We start from the raw sequence: 23,528 nt of genomic DNA on the forward strand, positions 1-23,528 counted from the left end.
CAAACTTTTAGAAACGACAGCTTAGGTTTCTTCCCAAACCATAATTCATACGGTGTCGTCTCAACGGATTTCGACGGAGCCCTATTTAAAGTGAATGCGGCAGTCTCTAAAGCATAGCCCCAAAATGAGAGCGGTAAATCGGTAAGAGACATCATAGATCGCACCATATCCAATAGAGTGCGATTACGACGTTCGGACACACCATTTCTCTGAGGTGTTCCAGGCGGCGTGAGTTGTGAAACTATTCCACATTTCCTTAAGTGTGCACCAAACTCGTGACTTAAATATTCTCCACCACGATCTGATCGTAGGAATTTTATTCTCCTGTCACGTTGATTCTCTACTTCACTCTGAAATTCCTTGAACTTTTCAAAGGTTTCAGACTTGTGTTTCATCAGGTAGACATACCCATATCTACTTAAATCATTAGTGAGAGTGAGAACATAACGATATCCTCCGCGAGCCTCAACACTCATTGGACCACACACATCGGTATGTATGATTTCCAATAAGTTGGTTGCTCGCTCCATTGTTCCGGAGAACGGAGTCTTGGTCATCTTACCCATGAGGCATGGTTCGCACGTGTCAAATGATTCGTAATCAAGAGACTCCAAAAGTCCATCTGCATGGAGCTTCTTCATGCGCTTGACACCAATGTGACCAAGGCGGCAGTGCCACAAGTATGTGGGACTATCGTTATCAACTTTACATCTTTTGGTATTCACACTATGAACATGTGTAACATCACGTTCGAGATTCATCAAAAATAAACCATTGACCAGCGGGGCATGACCATAAAACATATCTCTCAAATAAATAGAACAACCATTATTCTCAGATTTAAATGAGTAGCCATCTCGAATTAAACGAGATCCAGATACAATGTTCATGCTCAAAGCTGGCACTAAATAACAATTATTGAGGTTTAAAACTAATCCCGTGGGTAGATGCAGAGGTAGCGTGCCAACGGCGATCACATCGACCTTGGAACCATTCCCGACGCGCATCGTCACCTCGTCCTTTGCCAGTCTCTATTTATTCCGTAGTTCCTGCTTTGAGTTACAAATATGAGCAACCGCACCGGTATCAAATACCCAGGAGCTACTACGAGTACTGGTAAGGTACACATCAATTACTTGTATATCACATATACCTTGGGTGTTGCCGGCCTTCTTCTTGTCCGCTAAATATTTGGGGCAGTTCCGCTTCCAGTGACCACTTCCCTTGCAATAAAAGCACTCAGTCTCGGGCTTGGGTCCATTCTTTGACTTCTTCCCAGTAACTGGTTTACCAGGCGCGGCAACTCCCTTGCCGTCCTTCTTGAAGTTCTTCTTACCCTTGCCCTTCTTGAACTTAGTGGTTTTATTCACCATCAACACTTGATGTTCTTTTCTGATCTCCCCTTCCGCTGATTTCAGCATTGAATATACCCCGGGAATGGTCTTTTCCATCCCCTGCATATTGTAGTTCATCACAAAGCTCTTGTAGCTTCGTGGAAGCGACTGGAGGATTCTGTCAATGACCGCGTCATCCGGGAGATTAACTCCCAGCTGAGACAAGCGGTTGTGCAACCCAGACATTCTGAGTATGTGCTCACTAACAGAATTGTTCTCCTCCATTTTACAGCTGAAGAACTTGTCGGAGACTTCATATCTCTCGACCCGGGCATGAGCTTGAAAAACCAGTTTCAGCTCCTCGAACATCTCATATGCTCCATGTTTCTCAAAACGCTTTTGGAGACCCGGTTCTAAGCTGTAAAGCATGCCGCACTGAACGAGGGAGTAATCATCAGCACGCTGCTGCCAAGCGTTCATAACGTCTTGGTTCTCTGGGATTGGTGCTTCACCTAGCGGTGCTTCTAAGACATAATCTTTCTTGGCTACTATGAGGATGAGCCTCAGGTTCCGGACCCAGTCCGTATAGTTGCTGCCATCATCTTTCAGCTTGGTTTTCTCTAGGAACGCGTTGAAATTGAGGACAACGTTGGCCATTTGATCTACAATACATAGTGTAAAGATTTTAGACTAAGTTCATGATAATTAAGTTCATATAATCAAATTATTTAATGAACTCCCACTCAGATAGACATCCCTCTCGTCATCTAAGTGAAACATGATCCGAGCTTAACTAGGCCGTGTCCGATCATCACGTGAGACGGACTAGTCAAGATAGGCGAACATCTCCATGTTGATCGTATCTTCTATACGACTCATGCTCGACCTTTCGGTCCTCCGTGTTCCGAGGCCATGTCTGTACATGCTAGGCTCGTCAAGTCAACCTAAGTGTATTGCATGTGTTCCGAGGCCATGTCTGTACATGCTAGGCTCGTCAACACCCGTTGTATTCGAACGTTAGAATCTATCACACCCGATCATCACGTGGTGCTTCGAAACAACGAACCTTCGCAACGGTGCACAGTTCGGGTGAACACTTTCTTGAAATTATTATAAGGGATCATCTTACTTACTACCGTCGTTCTAAGCAAATAAGATGCAAAAACATGATAAACATCACATGCAATCAAATAGTGACATGATATGGCCAATATCATCATGCTCCTTTGATCTCCATCTTCGGGGCACCATGATCATCTTCGTCACCGGCATGACACCATGATCTCCATCATCATGATCTCCATCATTGGGTCTTCATGAAGTCGTCACGCCAATGATTACTTCTACTTGTATGGCTAACGTGTTTAGCAACAAAGTAAAGTAAATTACATGGCGTTATTCAATGACACGCAGGTCATGCAAAATAATAAAGACAACTCCTATGGCTCCTGCCGGTTGTCATACTCATCGACATGCAAGTCGTGATTCCTATTACAAGAATATGATCAATCTCATACATCACATATATCATTCATCACATCTTCTGGCCATATCACATCACATAGCACTTGCTGCAAAAACAAGTTAGACGTCCTCTAATTGTTGTTGCAACTTTTTACGTGGTTTGTAGGTTTCTAGCAAGAACGTTTTCTTACCTACGTATGACCACAACATGATTTGCCAATTTCTATTTACCCTTCATAAGGACCCTTTTCTTCGAATCCGTTCCGACTAAAGTAGGAGAGACAGACACCCGCTAGCCACCTTATGCAACTAGTGCATGTCAGTCGGTGGAACCTGTCTCACGTAAGCGTACGTGTAAGGTCGGTCCGGGCCGCTTCATCCTACAATGCCGCCGAAACAAGAAAAGACTAGTAGCGGCAAGAAGAATTGGCAAACTCAACGCCCACAACTGCTTTGTGTTCTACTCGTGCATAGTAACTACGCATAGGCCTGGCTCATGATGCCACTGTTGGGAATCGTAGCATAATTTTAAAAAAATTCTTACGTTCACCAATATGCATCTATGGAGTATACTAGCAACGAGGGAAGGGAGTGCATCTACATACCCTTGTAGATCGCGAGCAGAAGCGTTCCAATGAACGTGGATGACGGAGTCGTACTCGCAGTGATCCAAATCACCGATGACCGAGTGCCGAACGGACGGCACCTCCGTGTTCAACACACGTACGGTGCAGCGACGTCTCCTCCTTCTTGATCCAGCAAGGGGGAAGGAGAGGTTGATGGAGATCCAGCAGCACGACGGCGTGGTGGTGGATGTAGCGGGTCTCCGCAGGGCTACGCCGAGCTTCTGCGAGAAAGAGAGAGGTGTTGCAGGGGAGGAGGGAGGCGCCCAAGGCTGTTGTATGCTGCCCTCCCTCCCCCCCTTTATATAGGCCCCCTGGGGGGGCGCCGGCCACAAGGGGGGAAGGGGTTGCCTTGCCCCCCAAGGCAAGGGGGAACTCCCCCCTAGGGTTCCCAACCCTAGGCGCATGGGGGGAGGCCCAAGGGGGGCGCCCCAGCCCACTAAGGGCTGGTTCCCTTCCACTTTCAGCCCACGGGGCCCTCCGGGATAGGTGGCCCCACCCGGTGGACCCCCGGGACCCTTCCGGTGGTCCCGGTACAATACCGGTAACCCCCGAAACTTTCCCGGTGGCCGAAACTGGACTTCCTATATATAATTCTTCACCTCCGGACCATTCCGGAACCTCGCGTGACGTCCGGGATCTCATCCGGGACTCCGTACAACTTTCGGGTTTCCGCATACATATATCTCTACAACCCTAGCGTCACAGAACCTTAAGTGTGTAGACCCTACGGGTTCGGGAGACATGCAGACATGACCGAGACGCCTCTCCGGTCAATAACCAACAGCGGGATCTAGATACCCATATTGGCTCCCGCATGTTCCACGATGATCTCATCGGATGAACCACGATGTCGAGGATTCAATCAATCCGTATGCAATTCCCTTTGTCAAACGGTATGTTACTTGCCCGAGATTCAATCGTCGGTATCCCAATACCTTGTTCAATCTCGTTACGGCAAGTCTCTTTACTCGTACCGCAATGCATGATCCCGTGACTAATGCCTTAGTCACACTGAGCTCATTATGATGATGCATTACCGAGTGGGCCCAGAGATACCTCTCCGTCACACGGAGTGACAAATCCCAGTCTCGATCCGTGCCAACCCAACAGACACTTTCGGAGATACCCGTAGTGCACCTTTATAGTCACCCAATTACGTTGTGACGTTTGGCACACCCAAAGCACTCCTACGGTATCCGAGAGTTGCACGATCTCATGGTCTAAGGAAAAGATACTTGACATTGGAAAAGCTCTAGCAAACGAAACTACACGATCTTTTATGCTATGCTAAGGATTGGGTCTTGTCCATCACATCATTCTCCTAATGATGTGATCCCGTTATCAATGACATCCAATGTCCATAGTCAGGAAACCATGACTATCTGTTGATCAACGAGCTAGTCAACTAGAGGCTTACTAGGGACACGTTGTGGTCTATGTATTCACACATGTATTACGATTTCCGAACAATACAATTATAGCATGAATAATAGACAATTATCATGAACAAAGAAATATAATAATAACCATTTATTATTGCCTCTAGGGCATATTTCCAACAGTGCGCAGACTCCAGAGGACAGCCGGCAGCTCTTCGAGCCAGCAGCCGGCCGATCGCTCCAGTGGTACAACCAGTCGGGGCTTGATGCCGGAGAGGATCAGTCCATTTGCTCGCTCGACCTGGCCGTTTGACTGCGGGTGGGCAACGGACGCTAAGTCCAGTCGGATGCCCTGCGTCGCGCAGAAACGTGCCAGTGCTCCTTTGGCGAAGTTCGTGCCGTTGTCGGTGATGATGCTGTGCGGCACGCCGTACCGAGTAGTGATGTCGGTGATGAATGTCATGGCAGTCGGCCCGTTCAGCTTCTTGATTGGTTTTGCTTCAATCCACTTTGTGAACTTGTCCACAGCAACAAGTAGATGTGTCAGGCCACCGCGGGCTGTCTTGAAGGGGCCCACCATGTCCCGTCCCCAGACGGCAAAAGGCCAAGTAAGGGGAATGGTCTTGAGGGCAGAAGCCGGCAAGTGTTGCTTGGAACTAAAAACTTGACATCCTCTGCAGCTCTTGACTATTTCTTTAGCATCCTCCAAGGCAGTCGGCCAGAAGAAACCATGGCGGAAAGCCTTGGCCACAAGGGATCTTGAGGCTGCATGGTGGCCGCATTCGCCTTGGTGGATGTCTTTGAGGATTGCCACTCCTTTTTCTGGCTCGACACAACGTTGGAAGACTCCAGTGACGCTGCGCTTCACAAGCTCTCTGTTGATTATTGTGTATGCTGCAGCTCGTCGTTGCACTAGTCTTGCTGAGATCTCATCAGCCGGCAGCTCTCTGTTGACTAGGAACTTGAGGATGGGCTGGGCCCATGAGGGAGCTGTGACTTCTTCTTCTGTTAATGTGGCCACCATGACTCGGGTGGGTGGGTTGGGTGTTGCATGGGAGTCGGCCACCGCTTCTTGTGTCGTTGCAGTCCCCGGGCCGACTGCTGCAGTCCCCGGGCCGACTGCTGCAGTCCCCGAGCCGGGTTCTGAAGTCCCCGGGCCAGGTGAGACTACGGTAGTCCCCGGGCCGGTTGTCGAAGTCCCCGTGCCGCCTGCGGGATTTCTCCAGTCGGATCCGACTGTATCTGGCGCAGGCGGTACGAAAATGGAATTCGACTCTGGAGACGGTTTGATGGACGGCTTGAGGAGGCGCTGGAGGGAAACGCCAGTCGGTATGGCTTGTCGGGTGGAGCCGATCCGTGCTAGGGCATCTGCTTGGTCGTTGTCGGCCCTTGGCACATGAAGGAACTCGCACCCTTCGAAGTATCCGCTTATCTGCTGGACGAGGAAACAATAGCTCGCCATGTTCGCATCCTTGGCGTCCTAGTCGCCAGACGACTGCTGGACCACCAAGTCGGAGTCGCCGTAGCACAGGATCCGGCGTATGCCAAGTTCTTTGGCTAGCCGGAGCCCATGTACGAGCGCCTCGTACTCGGCCACGTTGTTGGAGGCGGCGAAGTGGATCTGCAGCGTGTACTTGAGCTTGTCGCCTTTGGGAGAGGTGAGGACGATGCCGGCTCCCAAGCCGGTGCGCATCTTGGACCCGTCAAAGTGCATCCGCCAATGGGTAGAGTCGGGAGCCGGCGGTAAGTACTGGGTCTCGGCCCAGTCGACGAGGAAGTCGGCCAATGCTTGCGACTTGATGGCGGTGCGGGGTTGGTAGAAGATTGTGTAGGGCGCCAAGGCAATGGCCTATTTGGCCACCCGGCCGGATGCATCCCGGCTGCCTATGATCTCGGCGAGCGGGGCAGTGCATACGACCGTGATGGGGTGCTCTTGGAAGTAGGGCTTCAGTTTCTTGGCAGCGAAGTACACCCCATAGCACATCTTCTGGTAGTGCGGGTAGTTTTGCTTTGAGCTGGATAGTACTTCGCTGAGATAGTAGACCGGCCTCTGGACTAGCTGGGCTCGGCCTTCCTCCGGGCACTGGACCACAACAACAGTGCTGACGACTCGGCTAGTCGCGGCGATGTAGAGGAGCATGGGCTCCTTCTCAGTCGGCGCAGCCAGGACAGGCGGAGTGGTCAGCATTTTCTTCAACTCATGGAAGGCTTGGTCGGCTTGATCATTCCACTCAAAGTGAGTGGACTTCTTCATGAGTCGGTACAGGGGGAGAGCCTTTTCTCCTAGTCGGCTGATAAAACGATTCAGGGAGGCTAAGCAGCCAGTGAACTTCTACACATCTCGCAGCTTGGTGGGAATGTCCATCCTCTCGATGGCCTTGATCTTGACGGGGTTGCACTCAATGCCGCGTTCGGAGACCAGGAAGCCTAGTAGCTGGCCGGCTGGCACTCCGAACACGCACTTCTCGGGATTAAGCTTGATTTGGAATCGGCGCAAGTTGGCAAATGTTTCTTTCAGGTCTTCCAGCAAGGTACCGCGCTTCTCTGTCTTCACCACAACGTCGTCTACGTAGACGTGGGCATTTCTGCCGAGTTGTTTCAAGAGACATTTCTGCATGCAACGCTGAAAAGTAGCACCGGCATTTCTCAGGCCGAATGTCATTGTCAGGTAGCAGAAAGCTCCAAAGGGTGTGATGAAGGCAGTCTTCAGGCGGTCAGCCGAGTCCAACTTGATCTGATGATACCCTGAGTATGCATCCAAAAAACTTAACAGCTCGCATCCGGCTGTGGAGTCTATCACTTGGTCAATCCGTGGCAGAGCAAACGGATCCTTTTGGCAGGCCTTGTTCAAACTCGTGTAGTCTATACACATACGCCACTTGTTATTCTTCTTCAGAACCAGAACTGGGTTGGCAAGCCACTCTGGAAAGAACACTTCCATGATAAAGCCGGCGGCAAGGAGCCGGGCTATCTCTTCTCCCACGATTCTTCGCTTCTCTTCTGACAGTCGGCGGAGGGGCTGCTTGACCGGCTTCGCATCATCTCGGACATGTAACTTGTGCTCGGCGAAATCCTTCGGGACACCCGGCATGTCCTTTGGGGACCATGCAAAGATGTCTCGATTCTCACGGAGGAAGTCGACGAGCTCGCCTTCCTATTTACTGTCCAAGTTCGCCCCAATCACAGCGAACCTCTCCGGGTGCTCCGGGTCCAGAGGTATCTTCTTCGTCTCTTTTGCAGGCTGGAAGGAGCCCTGCGCATCACAATCCTTGGGGTTGGGGGACAAGGCCGGCTGCTTGCCGGCCATGGCCACAACCCGTTCCAACATCTTCTTCTCTTCTGCCACCACGAAGGACTCGGCCAGCCGGCTACTGGCCATGGCGCACTCGGTGGACTTCTTGTAGTCGCCGGCTACCGTGATGATCCCCTTCGAGCTCGGCATCTTCATCTTCAGGTAGGCGTAGTGGGGCACAGCCATGAACTTGGCCAAAGCAGGTCGGCCAAGCAATGCATGATAGGGGCTCTCCAAATCCACTACTCCGAACCATATTGCTTCCCGGCGAAAATGATCTTTGTCTCCGAAGAGAACATCCATTTTGATCTTGCCGATTGGAGAGCAAGACAGGCCGGGTACGATACCATGGAAGACGGTGCGGCTCGGCATGAGCTGCTTCACTTTGATGTTCAGCTTCTCCATGGTATCGCGGTACAGTATGTTGATACTACTTCCGCCGTCTATCAGGACGCGGGAAAATCTGGCAGCTCGCCTCTCCGTCGCGAGGGTGACGTCCAAGACCATTGCATAGGAGCCAGGCGAAGGCATCACCTCTGGGTGGTCGGCCTGGCTCCAGCTGATTGGCTTTTCTGACCAATGCATGAACTCGGCGGTGCTAGAGGCGACTGCATTCACTTCTTGGTGCTGTCGGCGTCGGCTGCGCTTGTCGTCGGCTTGACTAGTGAAGACGACGTAGGCGGCGTGCTCTTCGGGGAATTCGTGTTGGATGGCGCTGACTGCCGGCCGAGCCGCCGGCTGCTGGGGGGCTGGAGGCGGCTGGCCGGGAGGCGGAGGCGGCAACATTCCCTCACCCTTGGTGATGCGGGTGAGCCAGTGGCATTTCCGTGTTGTGTGGTTGGACGGCTTCGCGCCGCTGTGGAACTTGCAGGGGGCATCGAGTGCTTGTTCGTAGGAGAAAGACGGCTGCCAAGCCGGCCTTCCACCCTTCTTCTTGGGAGCGGGCCGTTCTTCAGGCTGCTCGTCTTCAACTGTGGCCACCTGCCGACTGGAGGAAGTCGGCATGGGGCCCTTGCGCTTGTGGTCGTTCTGGTTGGGGCGCCGATTAGGGTCGCCAGCCAGCGTTTTGGGAGCCGGAGCAAGTACTTTCCCCGAGGCGTCCACTCGGAGCTCGGTCTTCATTGAGGAGTCGGCGGTGGCGTATTTGTCGGTGATGACCAGTAACTCGTCGAGGGTAGCCGGCTCGTCGCAGAGGAGTCGATGCTTGAGGAGGGTGCCCTCTCGGCACCCGGCGGTGAACTACTCGATGGCCTGGACCTCGTGCACCCCCTCGCAGGAGTTGCGGAGCTCGGCCCATCGCGTGAGGTAGTCGCGGGTCGACTCGTTGGGCCCTTGGACGCTGAGGGAGAGCTGGCGAGGCTTGGGAGGCCGCTTGTAGGTGCTGGTGAAGTTGCGGACGAAGACTTCGGTGAAGTCCAGCCAACTGTTGATGTTGTAGGGCTTGAGGCTGTTGAGCCATGTGCGCGCCGTGCCTTGCAGCATGAGGGGGACGTACTTCACGGCGACGCGCCGATTGCCGTTGGCTATGCTGACGGCCGTGGAGTAGTCGATGAGCCAATCTTCCGGCTTCACCGAGCCGTTGTACTTGGGCGTGTCTCTGGGGAGCGAGAACCCTTTGGGGAAGGGCTCGTTGCGGATGCGGGGGCCAAAGCATGGCGGGCCGACATCGTCTTCTTCTTCTAACGCCAAGGATCGAGCAAGGCGGTCGATCCTGTGGCGGGCGTTGTTCTCGCCGACTCCTTCTCGGCGGCCGAGTCGGTCGCCAAGAGTCGGGTGTGTGATAGGCGGCGGAGTGAGGCGTCTTTCTCTTCGAGGCGGGGGAGGAGGCAGATTTCCTTGGTGCTCTACAGCTCGAGGGCGGCCATCCGCGTCGCGCTCGATGGTGATGCGAGTCCGGCTGCGGCTGGCAGCCGGCTCCTGTTTTTCTTCTGGCGCGCCGCTCGTAGTCGGCGAGCGGGACGTCGCGGTGTGCTCCCGGCGCGGGGGATGACTATCAGCACGGGCGCCGGCTTCGTGTCGTTCTACAGCCGCGTCGAGCAGCTGTTGGATCCGTCTCGTCATGTAGGGGAGCTCATCGGCTCGCAGCCCATTGAGCTCTTCTGCAGCCGCCTGAGCGGCTCGCAGATTCTCGAGCGGGGTGGCGTAGACGGGGCGATCTGCGCCCAGCATGCTGGCGACGGCTGCGCCGCGCTTCTGGACGAAGCCGGCTCGGCTCGGGCCGCTAGGCGGCGGCGTGCCGAAGGCGGCGCGGTCGACTTCGCGCTGGTGGGCCTCGGTGAGGCGTCTCATCGAGGCTATCTTCTGGCCCTCCGCGATGAGGGCAAGGCGGCGTGCCTCCAGGGTCTCGGCGTCGGCGTCGGCCGGGATGGGGACGGAGAGGTCGTGCATCGCCGCTTGCTGAGCGTCGCGGGCATTCTCGCCCGAGTTGGAGACGTGGCTGATGACCAGCACTTCGGTGATAGCGCTGCTGCCGCAGTCAGCTCGAGGGAGGGGGTCGTCGAAGACCACCACGTCGGAGGGGTAGGCGTCAAGCGACGCGGTGTCGGAGTCGATGAGCATCGGGTCGGTGGAGCCGACAGACTCCATGTCCGCAGCAGGCTCGCTGGAGACGTGAAGTTGGTCGAGGAGGCTGACGAGGCGGCTCTCGGGGTAGTCGGTGCCTGCGTCGGACGCAGGCTCGTCGGAGATGCGAGTCTCGCCGAGCAGATCGGCGAGGCGGCTCGCCGCGTAGGCGTCGTCGACGCCTTGCAGCACGTCGAGGCAAACGCCATCGGGCGCAGCAGGCTGGCTGCGCTCACGGGGGAGGAAGAGGGTTCCCGTCCAGAACAGGTCTCCGGACGACGGTGCACCTGGCCCCACGGTGGGCACCAAATGTCGGGTGGTTGGTGCGACATATGCCAAGAGATGGCTTATCATTGTGGGAGCCAATAAAACGTCGCCGGTGCCTGGAAACGGGATGAGGCGAAGACATGCACGCCGGCGGATCTTACCCAGGTTCGGGGCTCTCCGAGGAGATAACACCCCTAGTCCTGCTCTGCGGGGTCTCCGCATGATCACTAGATCGATAAGAGGTAGCTACAATCGCTCCTAGAGCTGTTGAGATCAAGGGAGAAGAAGAACAAGGCTAGCTCTTGCTTCTCTCTATCTATGGTGAGTGTGCTAGGCTTAGAAGGCAACTCTATGCTCAGAGGCCAACCCTTTGCATGGGTGCTCCGGAGGGTTTATATAGGCCTACCCCCCGGGGGTACAATGGTAATCCGGCTGGGCGCTGGTCCCAGCCGTCAGTGTCTACGCTCGCCGGCTTCTCTGCCGGCTGCTGGGTCCCGCCGGCTGGTGGGTCCCGCCGGCTACCGGCTACTTGGTCGACAGGCCAGCCCCACCGCCTAGGGTCTTGTCGGCGGCTGCTTACTGTAGCCGCGCCTCTGATGACGGGGGCTTTGTCGAGTAAGCGTGGCTACAGTGGGCCGCCTCGGGGGCTCTCACTGTAGCCTTACCTCGTCTTGTCTCCTTAATGGGGCTCCTGCTTCGAGGAAGGGAGTAGCCGGCTTCTGGAGGCCGGCTACGCTCTTGGCCGACTGGGAAAGGCCGGGCCGCCTTATCTCCTCTCTCTGGCTGAAGGGGCCCGCCGTCCTTATGCCGTACAGGAGTCGGTCGTGGATGACGTCGAGGCTGGCATGGCTACAGTGCCGAGCCGCACGGGAGACGGCTGCCCCGTACGGCCTCCTGTAGCCACGCCTGCCTCGGGCTTCGGGGGTAGTGGGCCGCACTGTGGCCACACCCCGTCTTGTCACCGTTATGTGGGAGTGGCTTGGAGTGGTTGTGGTCTCGACCGGCTTTTTGGAGTCGGCGTCCTTCTTGGCCGGCTTCTTGGAGTCGACCACCCTGTAGTCGTCCTGGGGAGGAGTTGGTGAGGCTGGGTCGCCTTCCGGGAGTCGGCTTCAGAGGTAGCCGGCCCGGGAAGGCGGCCCAATGCTCGGAGTGCTTGGAGGCCCGAAGGCCTGATAATTTTTTCAGAAGAACCAGGGGCAGTCGGTTAGGCTACCCGTGGCCATTTACTCCGACACCCTATAAACCGAGACGCCTAAAAATAAAAAAAACCGAGACGGAGAGGGTAGTTCAGCACGTATCTTTTTAGATCAATATAGTCAGGATTCACCAAGGAGCAAAACCAAGTGGTAGGCTGCTCCTGTCGTGTTGGCGTAGAACCTCAAGCAGGGTCAGTCCGCACACGAAATGGCGACACACTTAACAGGACCCCTTTGGCCGACATGTGGCTCATCCACCGTCTTGTTCCACGTGCGATGCACCAAATTACAATTCGGAGCAGCAGTTGGAATTGGAGGCACCCCAGTCGTAGCACCGTAGTAGTAGAAAATGAGCGATGAGGGGTCAAATCATAAAGCCCCACCTTTCCCGCATTAAGCTGGACGGACGAAGCAACCATCATTTCACTCTAGGGCGCACGAGCATAAAGAAAATAGAAAACAATGATGCGTGCGGCAGCTACCTAGGGCACCCTAGGTTAGGGGTCTCCACTACAGATCCTTTTTTTTAAAGCGCCTCCACTACAATTCGGCTTCTCCCTCGTCCTCTTGAAGAAAACCGATGATGAGTGCGGCGGTAGGGTTTGTAGGAGTACTACGGCGTGCGGGGCCACGTCGTAGTAAACGGGTTCGAGTCGACGCCTTAAATATGTGTGGGCCGCTTGGTTTTACGGGAACGAGGCAGCATTTTGGGTTCGGGGACCAGTGGAGATATAGTACGTACAAAAAATTGTGGACGTAGGTTCGACCAAAAGGCAATGATGCATGGGCCCTGCATTTTGATATACCCGGGGCCGCGTGAAATTTGCTACTCTACTCAAAACTAGTAAGGTACAAATGTATTGAACGCATGAGATTTCGAAACCAAATTATGAATAAATACACACTATAGCATGTAAAGCTTTGAGTCATATATGCATGATGTAGATGTTCGTTTAGTTCTTATAGTTCATCTCATTCAAAATCAATTAGTTTTATAAAAATGTTAAGATTCATGGGGTTGTGCATTGTAAATCATGAAGTAAAAAACAAATAATGGCAATTCATTTAGAAAAAAATAATCAATTATGATACAGAAGATTCTAGAACAAAGGAGAAGTGCTTGTGTTTTGAGGTTTGTGCATTATGCTTAAGTTCAACCATGGAGTCTTCAAAATTGTACATGTGGCAGATCTGGTGGAATGTTGATGATATCCAACGGCCAATAGTGCTCGGATTTGCCTATCTCTGCACTGTCGGGTTAGCTTCATCCAGCGACCATCTTTCAAAGTTATTGGCACACTATATAGTTCTTGTGCCATAGTTGCATGTTTTGGAAAAAAGCTACTAGTGGGTTGTACTATCTATTTAGGAATAGAAGATGTATACATGGAAGTTGTAGGGAAAGAGATGACATGGAGCATCTCAATTCCTATGAGTAGGGATTGGAAAAGAGATGTCATTTGGTTCACATCATAGGAACTTTTCTATTGAATCTAGAGATGACATGTATATCAATTCCTATGAGGAGGGATTAGAAAAGAGATGTAATTTGGTTCATATCATAGGAACTTTTCTATTGAATATACGCTAATGTTTATTTTCCTTTGAAATTAAGGGAGTATAGGAATCCATTCATATGAACCAAGTGGCTCTAAAGCTATAGAAATGATATCATGTTTATTTCCTTTGAAATGTGGAGTATGAATCTATTCCTATGAACCAATTGGCTCTAAAGGAAAAAATCCTATAAAAATCATATCATATGGAGTTCCTATGATATTCCTCGACACTAAAGGATGCTTGAAATTGTTGCGGGTGATACGATGGTCTTTCTTTGTAGACTCCTCACCCATCTTTATAGTTACCTCTCGAAGATGAATGAAATGATATATACATGGTATTCTACATGTGCAATTTGGTACACGAAAACTCGGTAAAAGTTTGCGAGCTTCGAATTTTCAATAAAGCTATATGCACTGCATTTCGGAATGGAGGGAGCATACGGCAGTTGCTAACACTCACGTGGAATATTTGTGTGTAGGAGGAGTGGCTGTTCTGTTAAATGACATGGCAAAACTGACACTGTCGGATGCCGATCTAACGGTTCTTACGGCGTTCGTCAGGAAAAGGCTTGTGGCGAACGTTTGTCGGATAATGATTTACGGACACATGCATTGCATTGATACGTGCCCCCCTCTCTCTCACGCACACGCACCCTCACGAGTCACGACTCTCCCGAGTCCTCTCGCAGACTCGCACGTCGCACCCACCGTCTATCTGCAGGTAGACGTCACGCACATATGTGCTCTTCACACCCTACCCTCAGAACTTCTAAAAAAAAGACGGCGCGCACATTTTATTTTAGCTCACATGTCACACACTTATACTATTACTCTTGCGGCGAACGTTCTTTGGGCATAGTATATTGTACTCTCACGAAGAGAAGCGGTGCACGCACGCACTAGTTCTCTCACACCCACTCACGGGTACACGTAGGAGCGCATTTTTTTGAAGCTGGTACAACAAAATCACTCCACTATATATAAAAGCAGGAGCCTTAGCGCTTGCTGTACTAGGGTTCCTCTCGTTCACTCTCTCATGCTCTCCAGATCGAAGCAACACATAGGTGGCCACACTCTCTCTCAGCTCACGGCTGGTCACAAATCCGGCCGGACAACCTCGACCGGGGCAGGGGTGTAGGTGCATCATTCACGCTGTCGTCGGCGGCGAGGGAGGAGACCAACGGCTGCCCGCGCGTCCCGATCAGCGGCCGTGCCGTTCTCTCCGAGAGAGCGCCGGCTCAGGAGGGCCTCCGACCCCTTCTTCCTCCCTGCGGTATTGTGGCCAAGATGCGGCCTCCCGACGCCGTCTTTGCCACATGCCGACGACCCTCAGGTATGTATTCCTTCGAAACCTGCCTTGCTCTACTGCCCCAGCTCCCTTCGTGTGGATCCTTTTCTACTTCCATCCGCTGTTCCAAAGCCACCTAGACTTCTACTATTATTAGAAGTAAAGCTAGTTCATACAGTCGACTCAAAGCGTTGGTTCAAACAGGGAAGAAAGTGGGAAAGTTGTAGCATGAATCTAGGACTTGGTTCTAAGAGGAAACGGGGGAAAGTAGTAATATCTGTCACTGTTTAAATAACCGTATTTCGTATTTGCGCAAACAGGGATGTTTGTCTCCATATCATTTCGGGATGTCTGTCTCCGTATCGTTTCTATCCGCGCAATCAAAAGCACACACCTCAGTTTTAGTACATCTGCGCAAAATGAGATGGCTATCCCTCGTTGTCGTTGTCTAACCTCCCGTCTTCAAGGTATCCCTACATTGGTAGTAACTAAGGTAGAATGACCAACGCAATCTAAAAGAAGCTGATTTGTACGTTTTACTTCCTGATTGCAGTGCAGGGACGAGCGAAAACAACTGCATCCTAGTCCGGAATGCACTTTCTACCAGTTCATCCATGGACCGAGGACTAGCTGGCACGGCTGCACGGCGGTTTTTTGGACAGGTGCGCGGACAAGAGGCATTTTGGTCTGCTTATTTCTGCAAATAGCGGTGCTTAAATTTAGTGGAATGCACAAGCATTTCAGCTGGTCAGTACACTGCATGGTTCAGTTCAGCATTCCAGCTGAGACCACAATTATAATTGGTTATTCTGGAATGAGAGAACCTAACCCTGGATGGTGGCAACAAGAAAAAACCAGAGTGAACTCCAGGAAATTTAAGCCTGCCGTGAGGCCCGTTGCTCAGAGAAGCCTTGCTTGTTTTTTCCTGATTTGTAAACCTTCTCACAACTTTGTCTTTTGCTGTGAACTAGTATATGTTTGTTATGTTCTATGAATCATTGAGATGTATAAAATTGCTTAACTTATGATTTTCAAGGTTTTTATGAAGACGAGTTTAATGTGAGTGTTCCACATGAGCGCTGGACTAGCGTGTGAACGTTTGGAATTTGTTACATTGTGGCCTCAATTAACTGCATGAACCATTGTAACAAGATACATAGTTGCTTATATGTCAGACAGCAGATTGTTGATTGTTAGCTGGTCGATAGCCTAGTGTTGAAGCGAGCTGAGCCAATGTGCCGTGTTTTGCACAACTGCTTACAAGTGGGGTAGCACCAACAGTGTTTACAAGTACTTATGTATACGTCGGCGCACGGTTCTCGAACGAGTGCTCTATTTCATCAAAACACACACTACTCGTATGATAAACCGTGACAACTTATGTTTTACCATGCCATATTCATGAAAAAACTAGTGAGGACGCATCTGTTTCGGCAACAATTATGATGGTTCTCACATGATTCACAGGCACACAAAAGTAGCAGCAGTTCCCATAGACGGATTCAAACAGAGTACTAGCCCTAGAGGGGTCGATAACAGGCAAGGTTCGGATAATTAGACACAATCCAAACTACTATTAAACACTAGCTGGGGCAACTATTTCATGCCTCGATCTAATTTGGGCTGGACACAAGACGGACCTTGCCATGAACATCATCGAGGACGTCCCGCAGCAGCTCAATCCTATAAACCTTCATGAAGACAACCTTGTGGCCTTGCCACTGATAAACTTGTTTGTGGAGGCATGCCACGTCATCTTCCTGCGTAAGCTTGACAAGAACAGTATGCCTCACAAATGAAGGAGTAGCTTTGAACTTCTTGTGCTTCAGTACACCCTGGACAACACGCCTGACAACAGTGAGGCTGGAATACAACTCTTCATTGGTATAACCGCAAACGGCTTCCAGGATCCAACAGCCTAAGAACTCTGTTTTCCCCGTGCGTATATTCAGGTCGTCCGCCTCATAGCGAGTGACATATACAACCACACAATCCTTGTCTGCATCAGGGCTCTAATTGAAACAGAAACAAATTTTGAATTACTTTTCAGTATAAGAAACACAAGTTATTTAAACCACTATGTATAGCATGGCATCGAAGCTAATAAATTCTTGCATTATTAATCACCACATACTTCCTTTTCTAAAAAAATCACCACATACTTAGATGAAAAACCACAATCGAGATCGGCAAAGAAGGAAATCACCTTGGGCAGCTCAGTGGGGGGGACACATCCTCGAAGGGGGAAAACTGCTTCTGCAGTGCCACGGGGGCTGTAACCTCAAATGGGGCGTTGACCATCTCAGTAGTGGCCGTGAGCGTATCTGGGGTCGGCTCGGTGGTTGCCTCCATCTTCTTGGAGCTCTCTGTCTCGTGGGGATCAGCCTCCCGCGTCTGCTCCAATATCGGCAGATCTTTGCCTGGTTCTTCTTGGTCCATCATGAAACTGATGAATACTAGGAGACCAGTGAAAGGAAAACACAATCGCAATAACAATGAAACAAAAAAGAGAGTGAGGATCAGTTACTGCTTTGCAAAAGTTCTTTTTTTTCTCTGAACGAAAATATACCAACATCACGGATCCGCTTACCTTCCCTTCGTTCGGAGAGAAGAACAGTGGCAGATGCGAGTGTTGCCTTTCTTGAAGACGGTGAGGGAGAAGGGGATTCAGCGAAGAGTGAAATGATGGTTGCTTCGTCCGTCAAACTTAGACTGTGGGGAGGTGGGGTTTTGTGATACGACGGCTCGTTACTGCCGCGCTACGACCGGGGTGACTCTCCGCCTGCATACTGCCTTCTAATTTGGTGGATGGCATTCGGGCCCGCGCGCTGCATGGCCCGCATGTCAGTGAACAAAAGTATAACGACATTCAGTAGAGGGAGACGTTTCAATGACCTAGGAGGAGCCAGAAGCGGTAGAGTGTCTCCACTGTACTAGTAGTAATTGTTTTTCTGGGTAGCTGTAGAGTGTCTCCACTATACTAGTAGTAATTGTTTCTCTGGGCCCAAGACAAAACAGCCCATCCACACTAGTAAATAGTAAAATCAATTCAAAAGCCCATATATTTACTGAATGAGAGGCGCTACCCACACCCAGCACACCGCCCCCCCCCCCCCAAAACCTGGGTGCTCTTCTTCCTCCTCGCTCCCACCCACCTCACATCAGCTCGCTCCACTCGTACCCCCAAATTCCTCACCTCACTCCTACAGAAAACCCCAGCTCCCCTTCTTCCTCACTCCTACAAAAAACCCCCAGCTCCCCTTCTTCTTCGCTCGCACTACAACTAGGCTCGTCATTCGTTACTCTACTCAAATCCGTGAGCGCGACGCGACGCCCTCGAGGAAAATGGAGTCGGCTGACCCCAACGCCAAGAAGATGAGGCTCCCGCCAGCGGCGACGCCTGTTGTAGATCCCGCACCCAGCAGCGCGGGGAGAAGCGGCGACCCCGGCCCCACCGGATCCCAGGAACCCGTAGAATCTCGGGTGGACCGCATCAGCGATCTCCCGGACGCCGTCCTTGGGGAGATCATCTCGCTTCTCCCCACCAAGGATTGCTGCCGCACCCAAGTCCTCTCAATTCGGTGGCGCCCTCTATGGTGCGCCGTGCCCCTTAATCTCGACTGTCGTCAGCTATCTCTCTTCAATGATTTTGAAATCCCCAGAGCCATCATCTCCTCCCACCAGGGCTCCGTTCAAAGCCTCTGCATCCCGTCATGCTACCTGAGCAAGCATACCATGCCCTGCACGGTGGACGCCTGGCTGAAATCCCCTGAATTCATAGAACTACAGCTGCTTGAGTTCTACTATTCCCCTGGAAATCACATACCACATACGGAACGCCATGAACTTGTGCCCTCAGCACCGATGTCCATCTCGCGGTTTTCGTCCTCTCTCCACACCGCCACCTTTGCGTTGTGCTACCTACTAGACAATCTGGTACTAAACTTTCGACTCCCATTTCTCAAGAAACTTTCACTTGTGCGGGTTCATATATCGAAGGCCTCATTGCACAGCATCATCCACTCCAGTTGCCCTGCGATGGAGTGCTTGGTGCTTGTTTTCACAGTTAGAATCGGTTGTCTCCAAATAAAGTCGCCTAACCTTGTAAGAATTGGAATTTCTTTTGACGGAAGGCAGCTCATCATCCAAGATGCCCCTTCACTTCAAAGGTTGATCCTTGATTCTAGTTATTCACCGTTGCAAATAACCGTCCTCTCTGCGCCTAAACTGGAGACCTTGGGTGTAATACATGATCTCTATGCTCATTTCAATATGGTGTTTGGCTCCACAGTTCTTCAGGTACTTTATATTATCATCTACACTTGTAACCATAAGCTGCATTTTAAATTTCTGCGCATAATTTATATATCATCTTGGAGTACACATTTTGTACTAATATTATGTTCTATGCTCAATGAAGAGTTTCTCCATGGATGGCCTATCAATGGTGTTGGATTCTGTCAAGATCTTATATATCCAAATGAATAGTTTTGATCTGAACAAGATTATTGGCTTGCTGCAATGCTTTCCATGTCTGGAGAAGTTGTATATAAAGGTGATAATTTCACGCACATTGGAAGCCCGCATATAGTGTACTAGAATTAACCGTTCAGCTGTTGCTCTTTTGACACTCTTCTTTTAGACCTTAACTGTTTTCAATCTTCATGTCTATTTAGGCAACAGGACTGGGTAAGAAAGTTATAACCAATCGGTGGATTCGTAAGCATCGGGATTTTCTCACTTCTCATGAGATTCGATTGAAGACAATAACGCTAGAACGATATGTAGCCAACCGTGCAAACACAAGATTTGTCACATTCTTCCTGCTGAATGCGAGGTTACTATTGTCCATCAGCCTTAAGTTTATCAGCAGCATGGTTTTGATGGATGGGTATGTCGAAGAGCAAAAAAAGGAGTTTCAGGTGGGCAAAAGAGCTTCTAAACGTGTCGGGCTTCTATTTACAACATATTGTGGTCATAATCCAGTAAATTTTACGACCCAGGATGTTCATTATATGGACCTGACCGATCCATTTGACTGTGACTGCCGAAAACAGTGCTGGAGTTAGATGTTGTTGCCCTTTTCAATCTGGTTTTTTTGTAAACCTGATGAACAATTAACCCTCGTGCTTTTGTACAGTTTGTAAGCTGGAGTTAGATGTTCCTGCCCTTTTCAACTCGGCTGTGACTGTCATATTTTCTTTAGAGTGAAATATTGTAACAAATCCCAACCAAGGGAAATAACATCACTCTCACCGGCTGCTTGAGCTCACTGTGCATTACAGAAGCCAAGTGATTAGCCCCCACCAGCACCCACAAACTTATTTCAAACTAGCACATCAAATGGAGTGTAAATTTTCACAGGAAAGGTTGCATGACCGTGAAAGATTTGGATTCTGACATTTGGGACCCGCAAGGAAATAGCCTATCCAAGGTGGTGTCGACTTACTAGCCAGTCAACAAACGATTCTGCCTACCAGCCGTTGGATTGACATCCAACATCTGTCGTGTATCTTCTATCTCTTGTCTTCTTCTTCCTCCAGCCGCCCAAACCAAACCACCCCGTCGGCTCCGCCTGCTCCCGCCTCCCATGGCTGGCTACGCCTCCGCCGCCCTACCGTACGTACCCTCCAACGTTGGCCAGTCCCTCCCTCTATTCCCCCAAATGTCATGTTATTCTCCGGAGACATCAGCCCCAACACGCACCCGCGCCCGAACCAGTCAACCCTCGTACTCCCCTCCGCCTGCGACTGGACCGGCGCATCTTCAACGGCTCCTGTTCGTTCCGTCTGAGGCCTCGCCGTCGTCCTCCACCTTGCGGCCTTGGTTCGCTCGCCGTGCGCGGTGTGCCGCCCTCTTGCGTTGTCAACGTCGTCAACAACCGAGAGGAACAAGGAGATGACTGTACGTGGAGAGGATGATAGTAGGGACCCACCAGCATCATGGCAGTACGCAAGCAAGTGCCTCTATAGTACAAGCCCAAAAATATGGTTCCTCCTAATGGTTGGACATCTGGGGCTCACGCCATTGTCAACGTAGTCAATAAACGAGAGAATTACACTACGAGCGGCTGACACCATGGACCCAGCAAGTCGCGTCGTTTTTTTTAGGAACAAGCAGTTGTTATTTATACTAGTTTTAGCGACGGATCAGGGTAACAACGGGGCTGTGCGGGGGCTGTGGCCCGTCTAGCCAGGGTTTTATTTATGTTTACCACATCATGAGCCCAGTTGTGTTTTTTTCTTGCTGAAAATGGCTAGCCCAGTTCTATTTTTTAAAAAGAAATACCCAAACAAGGCCTACTTGCTTTATCGGCCCTGCTGGGCTGCAAATCTTTCAAGACGAGGAGAGTTTCATTCGGTTTGCCCAGAAATGGGCTGTACATTTTTAAAACACATCAAACCGGGAATTAGTTTCAAATTTTTTTATTACAAGATCTTAAATTCCATTGATTTTTATGCGTGGACAATTATTTGGATTTTATATTTATATAAATTATTTTTCAAAATAGTTTCAATGTGAATCGATATTTCTGGATTAAAAACAGTTGACCGCACCAAAATATGCAAAATTTCGTATACTTTTTAACCGTGGCCACAATATGGGGTGTAATGCTAACAAAAAGAAGATGGGCTCCAAAAAAATTCTTAAGAATTAGCAAAAATGGGTTGTACATTATTAGAAATAATGGCAGATGGGTTGTATGCTGTTTTCCATAGATTTGAGGCTGACTTGTGCGCCTACTACAGGTTGACGCGTATGCTTTCATAAAAAAAAGGTTGACGCACACGCAACGCCCTGTCAACTTAGTCAACACACGAGAGCAGTGACTGTTGGATGTCCATCCAATGGCTGTCGTGCTTCTTCAATCTCTGCTCTTCATGCTCCAGCCGCTCAAACAAGCGCCGGCGGGACTGCCTGCTCCCTCCTCCTGCGGCCGGCTATGCTGCCGCGCAGGCCTCACGGCCCCACCGTACTCCCATCGCTAGCCTAGCCATCCCTCTACTCACCCACACATGCTGTTATTCTCCGGCGGCGGCAGACGAACCAGTAAACCCTCGTACTCCTCCGCGTGGGAAACAACTGCCGAGTATTCCCTGGCTCCGTGTTGTTCCCTTCCTAGGCCTCGCCGTCGTCCACCGCCCTGGTGCTCTCGGCGCGGCCTGGTCAACGTGGTCAATGAACGACATCCATCAGAAGTGAATTGTACGTGGAGAGGCTGACAGCTGGGTCCACGGCCGCACGCAAGGAAATGCCTCCTTATTACGTGCAAAATAATGATTCCTCCACCTGACAGCTAGGACCCACAGGAAGGGCCTCTGTATTTCGCGAAAAAACGTTCCCCCCGCTGACAGGTCGGACCCACCAGCTATATCTTCGCACGCAAGGAAGTGCCTCCTTATTACGCCCAAAAAAATGAATACCCCCTGCTAGCTGGGACCCACCATATTGTTGGGCTAACTTGTGGGCCTACTAAGTTGACGGGGACGGAGGGCTTTGTCAACTTAGTCAATACTCCAGTGACCGTATGATGTCCATCCAATGGCCATAGTGCTTCTTCAACCTCTAGTCTTCTTGCTCCAGCCGCCCAAAGCAGCGCCGGTCGTGCCGCCTGCTCCTGCCTCCCGTGGCCGGCTGTGCTACCGTGGAGGCCTCACCGCCCCCATACTACTCCTACCACTAGCCAGGCCATCCCTCCACTCACCCACACCCCCTGTTATTCTGCGGCGATGGCAGCCTCACACCGCAGCCGAACCAGTGAACGCTCGTACTCCTCTCCGCGTGGGCATCCACTGCCGCGTCTTGCTCGGCTCCGCGTCGTCCCCTTCCTAGGCCTCGCCGTCGTCCACTGCCGTGGTGCTCTCGGCGCGGTGTGGTCAATGTGGTCAACGACCGACTTCCATCGGAAGAGTACTGTACGTGGAGAGGCTGACAGCTGGGTCCACGGCAGCCGCAAGGAAGTGCCTCCTTATTACGCGAAAAATAATTATTCCTCCACCTGACAGCGGGGACCCACCGGACGGGCCACCAGTATTTCATGAAAAAATCATTTCCCCCTGACTGCTGGGACCCACCGGACGGGCCATCGTATTTCGCAAAAAAAAAATGTTCCCCCCGCTGTCAGCTCGGACCACCGGAAGTGCCTCCTTATTACGCACAAAAAAATGAATACTCCCCCGGCTAGCTGGGACCCACCTTGGTGGGAGGCTGACTTGTGGGCCTACTAAGTTGACGGGGACGAAGGGCTTTGTCAACTTAGTCAATATGAACGATTCTAGCTCCAGTGACCGCACGATGTCCATCCAACGGCCGTAGTGCTTCTTCAACCTCTGGTCTTCTTGCTCCAGCCGCCCAAAGCAGCGTCGGTCGTGTCGCATGCTCCTGCCTCCCGTGGCCGGCTGTGCTGCCGCAGAGGCCTCACCGCCCCCTACTATTCCCACCGTTGGCCAGGCCCTGTGGCGACGGCAGCCTCACACCGCAGCCGAACCAGTGAACCCTCGTACTCCACTGCCGCGTCTTCCCCGGCTCCGCGTCGTCCCATTCCTAGGCCTCGCCGT

Source organism: Triticum aestivum, chromosome 4D (genome assembly GCF_018294505.1).
Source record: "Triticum aestivum cultivar Chinese Spring chromosome 4D, IWGSC CS RefSeq v2.1, whole genome shotgun sequence".
Lineage (NCBI taxonomy): Eukaryota > Viridiplantae > Streptophyta > Magnoliopsida > Poales > Poaceae > Triticum > Triticum aestivum.